Raw genomic sequence first — 12,592 nt, forward strand, 5'->3', positions numbered from 1 at the left:
ATATTATGTATTAATATTATGTACCTGGAGTCTATCCGGTTGTTGACTGATGTTTCTTCTATTGCCCACAGTTCTACGCTATCAAAAGCTTTTTCATAATCTATAAAAGCCAGACATAATGGGAGATTGTATTCGTTAGTCTTTTCTATTAGGATTTTAAAGTATAAAGATTGTCACAGGTGCTGTACCCTTTTCTAAATCCAGCTTCTTCTACTGATTGATATCCGGCAAATTTAATTGTTACCTGTTTGTAATAATCTTTGTAAAGGTTTTGTAAAGTTGTGAAAGAAGTGAAATTGGTCGATAATTTTTCAGATCTGTGGTGTCTCCCTTTTTGTGTATTGGTATTGTTTTATACAATATCACAATGTTAATAATTTGCACTTTTCCACATATTTGCTATACCAATGTTTTAGAGTTAATTTTAAATAATTTTTAAATAGAATGAATGATAGATACATACCATGCCAGTTTTTCTTCTTGGGATGAGTATAGTTGAGATTATATAATTACAGAGAATCTTGTTTGGACTATTTAACTGTTTTCAAGGACTGGTTTTATCTTTTTTCGATTATGTACATATTAGAATTGATTTTTAACTGTTAAGCTATAGAATTTAGTCGATTGATACAGTTGGGGATAGTGTTTTTAATGTCGTTTGTAGCGTCAAATTCAGATTATTTTGACAGTCTTTTCAGCATGTTTTGGACATTTTATTTTAGCAAACATATGGAAGGTAGTAGTGACTTTCACTTTATCTAGATTGTTGTGCAATAAAATTGGAAAGCACAGAAAATCAATTTTCCCTATGGGTTAGATTACGTAGATAGTAAATCCATTGTTCAAGAGATTTTTCTGAGTAAACAGGAACTTGTGCTTTTGAATACGTTTAATTCAAATTTAGATAGGGGATTGGCATTTAATTTTAGGAATTTTTCTGAGCCTTCTATGCCTTCTTTGGACATAGGCATCTCCCAATTTCTTCCATCGATCTCTATCCTGAGCAACATACTTCCAATTTGTTCCGGCTATTCTCTCTATGTCGTTCGCCCATATTAGGTGTGGTCTTTCTCTTGGCTATCTACCTTTGTAAGGTGTCCAATGTTTGTATTGTGGCGTTCCTATTTTGGGACTTAAAAATGGTTATAAATGCAGAGAGGGGTTTTGTATTAGTAGCCCCAATTTTCCTCATACTCTTTCATAAAATCCGACTGTTTTTTGACCCTGTCAAGAGTGGTTCTAATGTCGGCCTCCAAAGTGAGCTAACTCGTTAGTTAAACTCTCAGATAGGTGACCAATTATTGGAAATATAGTATCTTTTCATAGATCGTTACGTCGAAGTAATTGTTTAGAATTCTACAGCTCGGATCTTTGAAGACTTTGAATAAGACCAATATTATGAGAATTATGATTTTTGTTGGATCAAAAGCTGCTCTCCTGTTTGATACTATTCCTTGACTGTGCTAATTCAAATACCGCTGGGCTTCTGACTGGCAAGAATTTCTAACAGCGAAAAGGATAATGACATCTGTAAAAAGGAGAGCTTTACAGGAAAAATGGTGTGAATGTGAAAATCCTTTATATAGATTGTGTAGAATTTGGGAGAGAACATGGAGTCTTGCGAGACTATGGCTTCTGGGATAATGCTTTGGAGAGTTCTGCAATTTTAATCCGAATCTAGAATTATTTATTTTTACTTATAAATGAAATTCTACTTAAACACTACACACTTTCAAATATTTCGAACAGGCTTATCTCTTTTTATTTCAATTGACCAATTGATTTACTACTAAGATTATTAGCGGATTATAATTTTTTTTGGTGTTACTTACGCCTCTATTCCAGAAGTTTTTTATTGCATTCGTTTATTGAAAATAGCAATTTTCAATGCTACGTAAGTTTTTGCAATTTAATCGCACTTGTATGTGGCCTATTATATATTAAGCGGCCACTATACTACTCGCGAAGTTGATCGAAGTTCAGCGAGTACGAGAGTATAGACAGTTACTTCATGCGACTTCGCTTCACTTCGTTCTACTTCCTTGATGTGTCGGTTTTTCGCGTCCGAGTCAAAGAGCCCGAAGTTCGAATACGAAGTGTCACACTACATTACTCGACTTCACGAGTATGTAGAGAGTCACCTCGCCTCGATTAACTTCACTTCGTCCGAAGAACTTCGATCGAGAGTGCAGACGGCGTTTTATAATGAAAAACTACCGCAAACAAAGTATTCCACACACTGGGTGCATTAAAGCAGATGAATTAGTAGAAGTACTCTACATAAAGCTTCTGTATCAGCAAAAACTGGAGAAATGTTAACGCAAAATTATTTTTTTGCTAAACTGAGTTAAAAAGTGAATTTTTACACAAAAATATGTACACTAAGTAGCAAAACAATTTTTGTGTATTTTTTAGATGGTTGATTTTACTGTAAAAATGTGGTAAACCATTGTACCAGGGAGCATTAAAGAAAAAAAATCATGAAAGTTCTCTGATATACATGGTATACCGAAACCATTCAATATTATTTATTATAAAAATACACTAAAAATACAAACAGTATCAAATCAAAACATTATCTTAATAAAACAATATATATTTTAAATTTCTTAAGTGTTATGGTATGGCCCAAAACACTCCACACATAAAGCTACATCACAGACATGCCATTTATAATTACTACGCTTCTAAATTCCCCGTTTGGAATATTCTTAACACCTCTTTTTGGTTGTTTTAACGTGCGTAATATTCCAAAAATCATTTCTGTTTATAGTTTATAGTTTATAGGTCCTGGCCGTTTTCTGGCCTTATAATTTCCTATGATCAGATCCGCTAATTTGCTCCTAAAGTCCAGGTGGCTACAAGGCTTTTTTCGTGGATTTGTTTTTAAGATCCTCTCTATAAAGTATATAGGTATTCATTATACATGCATCTATAAAGTAATATAGAAGCTTCACCCACTATCTTCTACTTTTCCGACAAATGGAATATGTTGCCATTCTTTGATCAAAGCGGTCAACAGCGCCCATATATTTGTTGTAATCAACTATAGAAGATAGACACTCAACAACTTCTCTCTCTCCTTTTTTATTCGTGCGAAGAACGTGGCCAGTTTCAGCAGCATTGTGCATATTACTACATACAGTAACTGCTTTTACTCCTCTATCTTTCCATTTGGTGATAGATACCTTATCAGACACTGCAAAGTCTATTTGCCTCATCGCCAGCTTTTTGTCTTCTTTCAATTTCTCTTTTGGTACATATTTTCTAGATTTTCTAATTGTTCCACAACCAAAAAGAGATCTCTCTTCTAATTTTTCTATAATGGGTATAGTGGTATAGAAATTGTCGAAATAAATACATTATCTCTGACCAAAGAAATCTTTAACTAAATTTAAAACAACACGTTCTCCTAAAGTATCCTTTTTGGTCGTTTTTTCTTTACCTTGGTATATTATAAATGTAAATAAATAGCCAGTTTCTGAACAAGCCAAAGCCCAAATCTTTATTCCTCTCTTTATCGGCTTCATGGGCATATATTGTTTTAGACTGGTGCGCCCTTTAAAAGCAACCATTCTTCCGTCTACTGCAACATTTCGGCTTGGTTTAAACGATCGGCAAAATGTACTAGAGCAGTATTCAATGAGTGGACGCACTTTGTACAGTTTATTATAAGCTGTGGATCCACGAGGCGGCATGTTGTGATTGTCATTTAGGTGCAAAAGCCTGAGTATTTTTAAAAATCTTTTGAGAGGAAATATTTCTGCTATTCTGTTATTGTGAAAATTAGGATTACGTGAGTGTTGGTAATGTATTAACTCCCATTATAATTAAAACACCAATAAATGCCTAAAGCTCCTCCAATGTTAAATCTAATTGTTTCTCATTTTGTTCGGCATATAGATTTGATTGTTGAACAAGAAAGTTCATAAACTCAGGTGTTAAAAGTTTTTCAAAAAATGTAATTGGCTCCTCGGACTCAATCTCAATCTGTATTCCTACATCGGCAGTAAAATTAAATTCATTAAACCTCTTAGGGGGGACAGCAGTATTAGTCCAAGAAGAAAATGGCTCAGTAGTATTTTCTACCTCTTCATCCTCTTCTTCACTTTAATGGGAAACCAGTGGCAGCTGTGAAGGAGGCATGAAATTAGGATTGTCCACTGAATCATCGGAATCCAAGCCACCTTCTATATTACCCTCTGATAAATTCAAGTTAATCTTTCGTTTTCGAGGTAGCTGTGGTATAGAAGTACCTGAGGATGTGGGTGTACATAAAGATGATCTATTATTTATTAGTTGTAACAAATACTTCGTCTAAATCATCATTAGCATCGGAATTTCCATTAACGTCGGAGTTCTCGGCTTGCTCATTAGTAATTCTCTCCAATTCTTCTAACAGTTTCGCTGGCGTTAAAGGCTTTTTCCAAAACCATGTTGAAAAACTTCGCTTCCCTTCCATAATTTGTAACAAAACTGGAAAATAAATGCAAATATAAAAAAATTATTTATATTATTTTATCTATATTTATTTTTGTGGACCCTCTTTTAACCGCCTTAGGACGACACTGAAAACTAATTAGTATTGAAGCTTTGTCATTTTATAGAAAAAGGTAACAGAAAGTATAAATACTTCAATTTGATTAGCAATTTTACAAAATAAACGATCAATTAGGTACATATTTCTTTAAAATCTTACATAAAAATTTTAACTGTTTTTTGAAAAATGCAAAAATTTTCATGGCGGAACAAAAAATTTAAGTTTCAAAGGCAAAAAACAAATCTAAGGAACATAGAGATTAACACTGTGTACTTGGAAACCACAAACTGTTTTTAAATTTTTTGAAAAGAAAAATTATATTTTGTATAATTTTTTTCCCAAAAGAAAATTTAATTTAAATACATAGTTTTTTTTAATATTAAAATTTTTTTACAATATGATTTCAAGAAATGTATAGTTTAAACATATTTTAAATGAACTTACATGTGTTTAGGGAAAAACTTCAGCTAAATTTAGAAATAACAGCCAGAAATAAACAACAAACACAAAAAGTGTAAAAAACGGTTGTCCGTTTCAATGTTCACTGTTACACCAGTAATACCACTCAGAAGCTTGTGGCAAGTTTTACCGCCAACTATGAAACTTCTAAGACAACTGACGAAATCCACCGGTAGACACAAACACCGCCCCCACTCTAATTTAAATATCAGAAGCATTTAGGTTCACTGATCCATCTGGCAACACTTGGTACTACAGGTATACCAGTGAGCGTTAAAGGGTTAAGAACCATGGTTTGAATGATCGAGATATGATGTCAGTATATTCTTAAAAAGATAGACAAAAATAGACAAAAGAAAGAAATGTGGTCTACTAGTTGTTTAAAAAAATAAAATATTGACCAAAGACTTTTTCTGTTTTAAAACTACACTGTTCCTCTAAAACTTCAAACTAAACTTTTATTTTAGGTCGTAAAACTCTACCATATAGTATACCTGAGAAGGTAATGATTTAGATACCTTAATAATTACTATTTTACACAAAAAATTTTAACTTTAATATTGCCCCACTCTGATGAGTGGGAACTCCATTCTGCTCCACTTGCCTCTTGCCAACTATTTTATTTATTTGCATTTTCCGACTGAATTAAAATGTATTTTGCATAGTCAAGGTTTAATGTGTTTGTTGAATCGAGGTTTTGCACATACTAACTAGAAATAAGATATAAATACTATAGAGTGACGACATAACAACTCACACTCGTGAAAAATTTTATAGATATAACATTTTATTCGATCTGTTTAAAATAAAATGCAAGGTTGATTAAATACAATCATAAAATCAAAAAATATGTGGAAATAAATAATTTCTATTTATATATCCAATATTTCTTTTTGTTCCATATTGAACTGACTTAACTATACAGTTATAATCATTTTCTTGGCCTAATTTGCTAGCTACTAATAAATAGTCTAGAGATAAGAGATAAAAGAGATGAAACCGAAAACATCTCCACTTACGAGGAATGTACAGAAGTAGAGAAATGGCTAAAATAAGTAATAGAACCGAATAAAAATCAATAATGATCTTATTAAAAATGGAGTAGAACTGATGCGACTGATTTACGAACTTGCTAAGGATATTTGGGAAACAGAAAGTATACCTATGGATTGGAAAAAGCGGCAAATAGTACCTATTTATCAAAAAATGAGACCAAACTCAAACAAGTAAAAAAATTTTATGTTATACTATTGATAACCACATACAACATATTTAAATTATCTTGATAAACAGGTACAGAAATAAGAATTGAACCATACATATTTTAAAAAATAAAAGAATAAACGCAGATAATAAAAGGGACTAAAATGCAAAATGTACCAAAAGACAGTAAAAATTAGGACAAAAGCCAAATGCAAGATACGAAAGTGGCAATCACACCTATCATTAATTATGCATAATAAAAGATGAACATAATCATCAATACACCAGTCTATCTGGGAAAAAATAATTAATTTCACGTAAAAATCTTATACACCTATTTAAATGTTCTAAAAGGTATTATATGAGAGGTAACTGATGAAAAATCCGTGAAGACGTGCAACTGATCTTGGTTTGTTTTTTTTAACCATCTTAAAAAGTGAAAAAGTAATATTTTTGATATAAGGTTGAATGCTCGAATAAATGAACTTTAATAAAATAAAGGCAGATATCAAGCACAGTTTTATTAATTAAATCTTGCTCAAGTACTTTCGCTCACTAGAGCATCTTCAGGGACATTTCGTCAATTTTGGGCTATCCAACAGTCCCAGAATGTCATAAACATAAAATTAAACATAAAGTTGAACATACCACTACACTAAACAAGGACAAACAGTTTAAAATTATTTAAAAAGTCGATCGCAACAGGAGAGAGAATCTAGTGTAGTGTTATGTTTAACTTTATGTTTAATTTTATGTTTATGACATTCTGGGATTGTCGGATAGCCCAAAATTGACGAAATGCCCCTGAAGATGCTTTAGTGAGCGAAAGTACTTGGGCAAGATTTAATTAATAAAACTGTGCTCGATATCTGCCTTTATTCTATCAAAGTAATATTTTTGTCTATGAAGGTTTCTTATGCAGTTTAGAGAATGGTTCAAATAAAAATTGTAAATCTTAAAATGTTCTTTAATTTTCGAGTTTCTTAATTAAAATAAATAAAGAATTCACTAAGAAACTCTTAATTTTGCAGTAATTTATAAATGTTAATAGCTTTGTTTTATGCGTAATGGTATGTAATATATATATATATATATATATTATATATTATATATTATATATTATATATTATATATTATATATTATATATTATATATTATATATTATATATTATATATTATATATTATATATTATATATTATATATTATATATTATATATTATATATTATATATTATATATTATATATTATATATTATATATTATATATTATATATTATATATTATATATTATATAAACACAGAACGCCGGAATCTTCCGGCGTTCTGTGTTTCTGTGTTTTTGCTGATATATTTAGTATATTAATTTTTTGATGTTTCTTTGCAATAATAACATTTTAATGCTACAGATCTTTTAAAGGTAAGATCATTTACTTAATTGTTTTTTCATATTAGATGTATCGCTAATAACACTCTTTTAGATGAACTGATGATGCTTATTGAACAATAGGCGAAACGTCTTCAATAAATAGATAAAGTAGCACAACTCTTGTCTTTTTTATCTCCAAATTGACCGAAAACATCCCATTCACTTACGAGTGCACATTTTTATATATATATATATATATATATATATATATATATATATATATATATATATATATATATATACATATATATATACATATATATATATATATATATATATATATATATATATATATATATATATATAGAATCAATAACCCTTCTACCCTAAGGTGTTGGGTGTACAGCCTCTTTTTAGGTTTCGTATACAAACTTCCTCCAATTCTTCTTGTTGCTTGCCAATTTCTTCGTTTGCTCCTTGGTGGCTCCTCTCTTGTCTAGGATGGCGGGAATTTCATCATCACAGGTCTTCATGGGTCTGCCCCTCGGTCTTTTCAAGATTCTTCTCGCTTCCCACACTTGTTTCACTGGTCTTTCTTTATCCATCCTTACCATTTGACCGTACCATCTCAGTTGGGCTTCTTCAATTTTCTTCTCTATTGATTGGACTTTAAGGCATTCTCTTATTTCCTCGTTTCGTATCCTGTCCATTCTGGTCACCCCTATTACTCTTCTTAGATACTTCATTGCAATACTTTGCAGTTTATTTTTTAGTCTGGTTTTGAGCGTCCAGCTTTCACATCCAAATGTTAAGATAGGTACAAAAACTGTGTTGTAGATAGCTATCTTGGCTTTTTGGGATACTTCTTTTTTAGATAGGAATGGGCTCTTAATTGCGTGGTATATCCGGAAAGCGTTTGCTATTCGATTATTTATCTCTGTTTTTTGTGTACCCCTACTCTCTAGTTGCACTCCCAGGTAGTTGAAGGTTTCGACTTGTTCTAAAGTATCGTTATTGATTTTAATGTTTGTATGTTCTTCTGTTTTTCCACATACCATGACCTTGGTTTTACTTTCATTGATTCTCAATTACGTTTTTCGTAGTCTTTTGGGATCTTGCTCACATTCCATGCTTTATTGCAAACTTTTCTAAGCATTTCATTTTCATTTTCTCCCATAATTTTTAGCATTTCCGCAGTTATTTTATCATATCCAGATGCCTTTCCTCTTTTGAGCCTGAGTATTATTTCTGTTACTTCCTCTATTGTTATTTCGTTTTGATTTGGGTTCTCATGTGGGTTTTCTTCAGTGTTGTCTATTTCAATATTAGAGTCTTCTTGAGGTCTTCGAAATATTCTCTCCACCTCTTCATAATACTTTCGTTCTCGCAGAGGATGTGGCCATCTTTATTTTTAATTTGTTTTGGTGTTTGTTGTTTGTTCTCTGATCTCAGGCTTTTCAGGGTTTTGTAAAATAGTTTTTGGTTAGTGTGGTAGTCTTTCTCCAGCTTATTCCCAAAATCCTCCCAGCTCTTCTTTTTTGTTTCAATCACCATGTCTTTTACTTTTGCCCTCTGTTGCTTATGTAATACAACTGCTTAAAATTGTGGCAGTTAATGAGTTATTAAAGCGTGCTAAATTTCAAATAAATCGACCGAATATTTTATAAATTTATTTTATTTAATTTAAACAACTGTTTCACTCTAGAGGTATTCTGTAAGTCGAAATCAATTCTATAAGGGTACATTTTTATAAAAGTTTAAATTAAAAAAAACTTTGTAAAACAAACAACATTGTATTAAATATTTTATTATAAAAAAGTTTGAAATAGAAGGATTTTAAAAAAATATGATCATTCTAAATTTGAGGATAAAAATAAAAATATGCAAAAAAATGCATAAATATTGAGGTATAAAGTAGAATTACAACAAATTAGTATCCGAACACTATATCAGAATAGACTACAGAATATGCTGCAGATGAACGAAGAATGGACCCCAACATAAATGTATAACACCTAATAAAAAAATAAACAAAGCGGCAAACGAAGTGCTTGGTATTGAGCAACGCAAGAATAAATATTTGATGAAATACCAAAGTTTCATAAATGGTTAAACAACAGAAGCCTATGAATACGAGAAGAATATGTTACTCCCAGACAATAAGTGAAGCAAAGGACAAAGCTGTGTAATAGAATGTGTAGAGACATAGACAACACGATAGGGTACGTATAGATAATTACATAAAGGAGTGGACAAAGCACTACACAAAATTGTTGCAGGAGAATAGACCGAAATATATCTCACAAGACCCGGCGACATTAATAATGGAGAAAGCCGAAACCACAGATTAAGTTATACTTAACTAAAGCAATAAAGAAAGCCAAAAATAACAAATCATCAGGACCAGGAAACAAAAATGGAACTGCTAAAATATGAAAGTGTATGGATCGTATCCTTTATACGAGTGTTGTTCAACAAAATCAAAGAAGGAGAGGAGATTCCAGATGAGTGGAATCTATCATCATCATCATCATCATTCAGCCTTCATTTATCACGTCCACTGCTGGACATAGGCTTCCCTTAAACTCCTTCATTCTTTGCCATTTTGTGCTCTTTGTAGCCAATTTTTGATGATACGCCTGATGTAGTCAGCCCAAGGTGTAGGTGGTCTTCCTCTACTACGTTTGTCCGCTCTTGGATTTCAATTTGTATTTTTGGAATCTATCATACATGTTGATTAATTTTAAAAAAAGAGGCGACAAAAGGTCAACAAATATTTATAGAGAGATTAGTGTAATGTCTTCAATAGCAAAAATCTTTTCCGCAGTTATAAAAGTTTAAAAATAGAACAACAAGCTGAATTCCGAAAAGCAAGATCATGTCTAAATAATATATTTATCATGAGACAAGCGATAGAAAAGAATAAAGAGAAAAATATTGAAACACATAAGACCTTTATCGACTTGGAGAAAGCATACTATAGTGTGCCTAGGAAACAACTATCGGAAGCAATGAGAAGAATCCACGTTAGAGAGAAATGGCTAAATATAATACAAAAACTGTATAAAAAAACAAAGGTGCAAATAAAGTTTTGCACTGAAATAAAAAAAACATCGCAGCAAAGGCCTCAAACAGGGGTGTGGTATATTACCTACACTTTTAAAAATATAAATAGATAAATCAGGATTTGAACAAATGGAATAGAAAATGTTGAACAATGAGCATACTAGTACAAAAAAATATATTACATTCACTACCTTCGACAGATGACCAAGTTATTTTTGCACAAGATAGGGAGGACATGGAATATATGACAAGGAAATTAAACGAAGAATACGAGCTATGAGGACTCAAGATAAACATGTATAAGATTGTAGATACTTATGTATTGGATCCGAGGTTGCGGATTTGAACTTAAGTTAAGAAGAAGATACTATTAAGAGTTGTAACACTTTTAAGTATTTAGGCTCCACGATAAGCCGAGGTGATACTTGTATAAAAAATTTAGAAATGAAAAAAGCACGGCGAAAACCAGCCACCAAAGCTTACCAAAGAAACAGAACAGTTAAATTATACTATATGAGGAATATCTACAAATCACCAGAGAGCATAGAGTACGAACAGAGGAAATATGGAACAGAATAGAAGTAGAATGCTCAATTACAAAAAATTTGGAAAACAAAGCCTTGCAGTAGTACATGCATGTACAAAGAATGCCAGAGCACAGGTAGCCGAAAAAAATATTGGATGAGACCCGCCGGGAAGAAGACGGAGAGAAAGACGTACATGGGAAATGCTATGACCTCAGAGAAACTAACTGGGAGAACAGAGCGCTGTGGGGGACGAAAACAGCGAACTCATAATGGAAAATAGCCGGAGAAAAAGAAGAAGATAAAAAGAGCAAAAGAAGGGAAATCGGAAAACATATGATTGAGAAAAACATAAAGAATAAAAAGTGTGGATTGGCCCTCCGCGGAAATCAGATAAGAACCTATGAACAGGCAACTTATACTGCTGGTCAGAACAGTCATCTGTATATATTCAGATGGCTTCCAATATTTTGATTTGTATTTAAACATTATTGCATTTGTCTGATAACAGAATTTACTTTGTCGCAAGTTGAACTGTCTGTCCCAGAAATAAAGTCTAAATTAATTAGCAGAAGCACATTATTACTCATTGTCCTGACATTAGCTTGATTAAAAATGCTTTCCAAATGGTTAATTAACCAGCCCCCTCACTGTACACGTAAATGAATGTATTTGGATATGGTCCAGATACAAAACCAAATCCCTGCTCCCGACCGACCCGGTTTATTTCTGGACTTGTGTTTTGTTAAACACATAATTCTTACAAAACGTTTTTGCTCCATTAAAATTAGTAGTAAGAACACTCTTTTACACAAATCTTTTCTTTTTCTTTTCGCGCAGTGTGTAGGTGATTTAAATAGTGTGTTTTGTGATATTTGGAAAGAAAATTTAAAGATTTGCTAGTTTTAATCGGCAAAGTTGACAAAGGAGTAGAAGTATGATTATGTTTTGTATAACCACAGAATAGAGTAGAATATAAATTAAACTCAAAATATTTAGGTGATACACAATTGCAAGGTTTTATTTATATGTATTAATATGTTTTTGTTTATTGTGTAATCAGTTATCATTACTTTTATACGGGTGTATACTTTATACCGGTCTATAACAAGCAGGTGTAACTACAAAAGTTTTTATTTTTGGAAGATGTTACTGAAAATTATTTGCATAACAAAGGTAGTAGGCGTTTCTTTATTTATCACAATTATCAATAACAACGATTTTCTAATTCCTTTGTAGTATGGCTCACGATTTAGAGCATTATATTAATTTTCTGTAAATATAGTTTTTTAAATTTTTGTTCTAATTTGTGTTGTAATGTTTTTACGACAAATTTCTAGCTTGTTTTGCTAATTATTTTCATTGTGTTTCTGTTTTATATTCTTATATGAATGCTTTATTTAATTTAGCCCTTTTCTCAAATTTTCTCAGAAA

The 12,592-nt window shown here is 31.7% G+C and overlaps 1 protein-coding gene across 7 annotated transcripts in view; it reads left to right on the forward strand.

Moving 5' to 3' along the window:
• Window positions 1–12,592, forward strand: part of LOC140449774 (uncharacterized) — a 170,672-nt gene that overhangs the window by 101,262 nt on the left and 56,818 nt on the right. Inside the window, exon 1 of one of the 7 annotated variants that reach the window (XM_072543161.1) lies at window positions 11,958–12,157. The exons of 5 other annotated variants lie outside the window; for them this stretch is intronic. The gene's annotated coding sequence lies outside the window, so the exon portion shown is untranslated. Of the gene's footprint in view, window positions 1–11,957; window positions 12,158–12,592 lie in introns of those variants that run through there. One more of the 7 variants, XM_072543154.1, reaches the window with a different exon arrangement.

This window comes from Diabrotica undecimpunctata, chromosome 1 (genome assembly GCF_040954645.1).
Source record: "Diabrotica undecimpunctata isolate CICGRU chromosome 1, icDiaUnde3, whole genome shotgun sequence".
Taxonomy (NCBI): domain Eukaryota; kingdom Metazoa; phylum Arthropoda; class Insecta; order Coleoptera; family Chrysomelidae; genus Diabrotica; species Diabrotica undecimpunctata.